Source organism: Pelodiscus sinensis, chromosome 6, assembly GCF_049634645.1.
Source record: "Pelodiscus sinensis isolate JC-2024 chromosome 6, ASM4963464v1, whole genome shotgun sequence".
NCBI lineage: Eukaryota > Metazoa > Chordata > Testudines > Trionychidae > Pelodiscus > Pelodiscus sinensis.
Window position 1 is genome coordinate 21,564,092 of NC_134716.1, and position 5,329 is coordinate 21,569,420.

At 39.9% G+C, this 5,329-nt stretch overlaps 1 protein-coding gene across 12 annotated transcripts in view; it reads left to right on the forward strand.

The window, feature by feature from the left end:
• Positions 1 to 5,329, forward strand: part of BNC2 (basonuclin zinc finger protein 2) — a 520,080-nt gene that overhangs the window by 269,123 nt on the left and 245,628 nt on the right. The gene's annotated exons all lie outside the window — the stretch shown is intronic.

The following is a 5,329-nucleotide window of genomic DNA, read 5'->3' on the forward strand; positions in this document are numbered from 1 at the left end:
GAGAGGAGAAAAGCAAAGAGCAGTAACACAGCAGCTCCTGGATACAGATCAGACAAGAGGTTCTGCCACAAATCACCTAGAAACATGTCAGACGCTGCATGTTTGTTGTTTTACACTGAGGGCACAGCCGTAGTCCAAAAGTATTGATTCTTTTCTTTGTACAGAGACAGAAACTGTCAGCTCTAGCAGGCTGACCTTGGTATGGCTCAGACATCTATTCCCCACCCTGCCTACCAGAGGAACCCCACAGGAAAAGTGCAGGCAAGATATGCCAATGTCCGTTTCACATAAACAGAGAGAAACCCAAGCCTGCCGAAACAACTCCCATTTCTCCCCCCAGAGGCCCATGGTAGCGGTTCTGCACCATATTCCTTATGACAGAGAATTCGATTTTTCCACTGCCCCAAAATTCAAGAGAAACACTAATTCCACTTAATCGGTCAGGTATTTAAGAACTACTTGAAGGAAAAATAGAGAAAGCATTTCATTCTTACAAAGGAGAAAGTGGTGTTTTCTGTTTTTATGGGCCTGGTGCGGGGGAGTGGGAAGCAAGCCCACCTGTACTAATCCCAGTCAGGAACATTTTAATAGGATTGTAATTATTTGTGGTGTTATAACAAAATGACCCAGGCATATTGTGCATGTAAAAATACAACCACTTTTCTGGGAAACAGTTGAATTGACTATAAACATTCTGTTACATTTTATTACCACATTGCACTTCAAGTGATTTGTGTACTGTGCCTGTGGAGTTCACTCTTTACTTTTCCTGTTAGGTTGATTGTCCAAAGAAGGAAAGGAAAAGCCCAGTTGTAATAGTCAACCGACATCATTCTAGGTAAAGCTTTTCCTGTGACAGTGCTGCGAGTCAAAACTGTTAGGCAAACATTGGGGGATAGTACCTGCAGGGCCGACAACCACCGCGGGCCCCAGGGCAAGGTATGGGGGTGGACCAGCAGTGCACCTGAGGAGGAGTAGGGCAGGAGGGTCAGGGCCGAGGGCAGTCAGCTCTCCAGAGCCATGTGGAGTGATGCTCTGATGACAATTCAAAGGGTCCTGAGGTTCTGGCCACCACTGCATCCGCAGTAGCAGCAGCAGTGGCTGCCAGGAGCTCTGGGCCTCTTTGAATCTCTGAGCCCTGGGGCAATTTTCTCCTTTGCCTCTCTTTTCCCACTCTCCTTCTCTTCTCTCCCCTCCCCCCAACCCCATTGGTAGGCCTGAAAGTTGCAGTTACTTTTTAAAATCCTGAACAGCATGGGCCTTTACTGAATTTATAGTCACCTACTTGAACCGAGTTCTGGTGTGTATCTGCACTGCAATAGTACTTATTCTCTGTGAATTCTACCATCATGCTGTGGGCAGTGAGTGTGCAATTTCTCTGACAACTCCTAGAGCAGGAATGGGTAAGATACATCTTGTTGGCCATATCACCCTACCAAGCCACTGGATCCGGCCCACAGATGACCTTGCTGGGACCCTCAGGCACACAGCAGCTGCTGTTTTAAGCAGCAGGCTGCCCTGTGTGGTTCTCTGCTCAGGAAGGAAGGAGAGGCTTTGTGTGATCTCCCCACTCCCAGCCCAATCCTCAGCTCCTGTTGTCTGAAAACAGCCAACCAATAGAAGCCGAGAGCTTGGCTTGCGGGGTGGGGGCAGCATAAGCCTCTTCCCCCTTCTGGAGCTGAGAGCCACGTGGAGGGAACAGCCTGCATTTTTAAGCGATCTGGGGCTGCAGGAGACAGGGAGGCCAGCTTGCTTTGGGGGTGCTGTAGGGCTGCTAGCCAGGAGATGCTTAGGTAAGTGCCTCCCAGCAAAGCCTGCCTTTGGCACCCCTGCCCCTCCCACACCCCAAATCCCTCCCCCAGGTCACCATCCAAACCCCTAGGTCACAACTCCCTCCCAAACCTAGTATCTCCTCCTATACCCCTCTTCCAGGCCAGAATCCTCTCCTGCACCCATACTCCCTCGCTATACCCCAATCCCCTGACCTAGGTCACAACCCTCTCCTTCACCAAAACTCCCTCTCAGACCCCACCGCAGTCCCTTACCCCATGTGCCTTTCTATACTCACCCTCCATCCTAGACCCCAAACCTCCTCCACAGAAAAAAGTGTGGCTCTTGACCACTTTCCATGGCCCTCCCACTACAAAATTATTGCCTACCTCTGTCCTAGAGTGTAGAACCTGCTACCCCTGAATATCATCTACCTCTAGCTTGTATCATCTTTTTTTATTATTAAGCATGTTAAAACACAACATGTTTTTCTTTTTCCTTCTGGGTATTTTATCTTTTATTATTTATTTAGCATATAAAATATGCTAGGTTCCTTACAGAATGAGAAAAGAATGTCTCAGACCTGAAGTACTTTCATCTTGAACATGATACTTCACAGTCATCAGATGGGAGAAAATCCAAAAAGGTAGATAGAGGGAGGAGAATAAAAAGGTTGCCAGAGAGCTTGGTAACCCCTTGATTGGCTCTATGGCATCTCCATTGAAAATAATACCCCCTTTGTTGTTAACAGTGGTTGGCATCTACATACCTACCTACTTACAGTATTGTACTGTTTTTGAAATTGTTGTGCATTACCAGAATATCTTACCTGGTGATAAGGGGATGATTTATAAAATATTTTTATTACTGTAACTCTTAGCAAATGTAATGTATTTTGTATTCTAACAGGTGAGGGTTTCAGATGACATTTGTCTTCCTAGTACAATGATATTTCATGAGCACATTGCACTGTAAGGTGAAGACATAATTTCTGTCCTATCAGGAAGGAAGGCATGGTACCCTAGTAAGAAAGGATGTTGTCCATAGCACTTGTTTAAAACCCTTGACATTTTATAAATCTTGTATATGGCTATTTATTTTGTATATATACTTTGAAAATCATCAACACTGGAAATCTGGACTTAATTTGACAGCACTTAATTCAATAGGTTTTGGAATGTTTGTTCAATCCAATATTTTTTCAGTGCTTTTACAGAGAGTTTGTCATTAAAAGTCATTTATATCTAAAAGTGTTCTCCCCAAAGCAGTTAAAAGTAACACAAAGAAAAGTCCCATTCCTTCAGGACTCCTTATGGGTATAGAGGCCCAGCCTTGTTGCTGGATCTGAGTTTGTGGTTGTTGTAATTGAAAGTTATTGGAGAAAAGTTGCTTTTTTCAGATTGTTTGCTTTATTAAGTTTTTCCATAGTCAGTTTTACTGTTTCTCATTTCTAGTTACTCCTTTACTTTTTCACAAGTAAAAGAAAAATCTCAGAATAATGTGAAAATCTGATTCTGAAAGAGGAAAAATTGTACTGAGCATCACGTATAGTGTCTGTAGTATTAGTAACTAGTTTGTATTCTTTTTCAAAATTGATTAGATTTCATTAGTACTTTCAGCGGCATTTTGTAAAATATTCACTTTTGAAAGACACAAATGTATATAAAATATTTTTAAATGGCTATATTGCTCTTACTACTTAGATTGTAGAAGATTTCCTTTCTCCTGTTTATGCTGGATTTTTGTTTATTTGGTTGGGTTTTTTGGCAGGGGGTGGGGTTTACATTTCACTCCGTTTAGAGAGCACAATTACTTTGGTTAGTTTCCGTTTCTGTTTTTCATATACCTACACAATACTATTGTCATTAAATATTTTTGTAGTGTTGAAAGCCTAAATAGAAAGAAACTGTTTGCACTGACTGAAGAAGCAATGACATGGAAGAATTTATATTTATATTAGGATGTGTTTTAAAAAACAAAACAAACACCTTTAAACCTGCATTTTGGTTTTAAACTACCTGTGAGTGTCTCTTTAAAAAACAAGACATGTTGTTTACTAAGCCCAGATGATATACTTAGTGCTGTATAAGATACAAAGATATAAAGAGTCCATACACAGTATTTTTGATGGTACACTATGACATCACAGAATAGGTAGGGAGGAGTGCATTAGGAGCAATCTGTGTTTGATACACTGAAATAAATCAAGTAGAATACTGTTTTAAATTTTAAGATATATAAAGGAAATTGATATAAAAATGAGTGGATATTCTTCTGTTTTTCTCTTCTATTCATATGAAACACTTTTTGAATTATATTGCTTTTGAAAGTGTCACTGGAGTTATCCAATGCCTTATTAGTGTCATGTTTGATTTCTTGGACAGGGACTATAAATCACTATCTAATATTCAGGTCTTTTGAATGTGCACCCAAGGTTTATTGCCAGTAACAGACTAGTGGCCTTATGTGGACTTTTCTTGAATAAAACAGATTGATGAGCCATTTTATAGCATTGCAAGAGGTATTATAAATACATCACCCTTTTCAGTAATTTAACTTGAAGACCAATCTAATGAGCTACCCGCCATGATCTATCAGAGAACTGGAAATACTATTTTTAGCTCATTGGCTAAGTAAATGGTTAAATTCCAAGTGTCCCTAGATTAGTGGCATTTTTTGGTTAAAAAATATTGTCAAATCAACTCAAAATAACAACATAATTAAATCAGAAGTTTGAATCCTATAGGGTATATAAGTTGAAAGGTGAATAACATGGATCGAATTGGTTTGGGATATGAAGAAAAAAACCCACCAAACCGTAAGTCAGATTTACTCTGTGTAGTAAATTCTAGAGTATTCAAATCTAGAAATAGGCTGAAGTATCTGCGCGTACACACACACACACACACACACACACACACACACACACACACACAGAAAACAGTCATAACACAATATGTAAGGAATTAAAATATTGATCATCCTGCTCCCCTCTCCCCAGGTGTACTAAAACTCAGCAGATGTCAGTTTTCATTTCGATATAATTGCTTACGATATAATTGGTCGTATAAATCTTATCAGTGAATTAATATATAAGAGTTAGTTGGCATAAGTGTGAATGAAAGAAGTAGAAATAATGGGACTGTGAGAGTGTAAATAAACAATCTCTAGTGCATTGTTATGCAATCTTCTTCTGATTCTTTTGCTGCATCACTTGGTCCAGGCTCTGAGACTTGCTGTCATGGGATTTTCTTTTTGGCAATGTAGATGAGTACATTGACTGGTGTAAAACACTCATGCTGATCTTATAATTTTCTCTACTTTTTATGTCACTTCTGAATTTGGCCCACTGAGCCAAATTCTGATGACAGTTAAAACAAAGTATATCTAGAATAATCCTATTGATTTCCGTAGAGTTATTTCAGACTGTTAAGCTGGTACAGCTGAAAATCTGAATCTATGAACAATTTACTTGGCATATGGAACTTTTAAAAGCCAACATTAAATTAAATTATTAAACTGATGTTAAAATTAAAAGAGGTAGTTATAGAATGTTGGC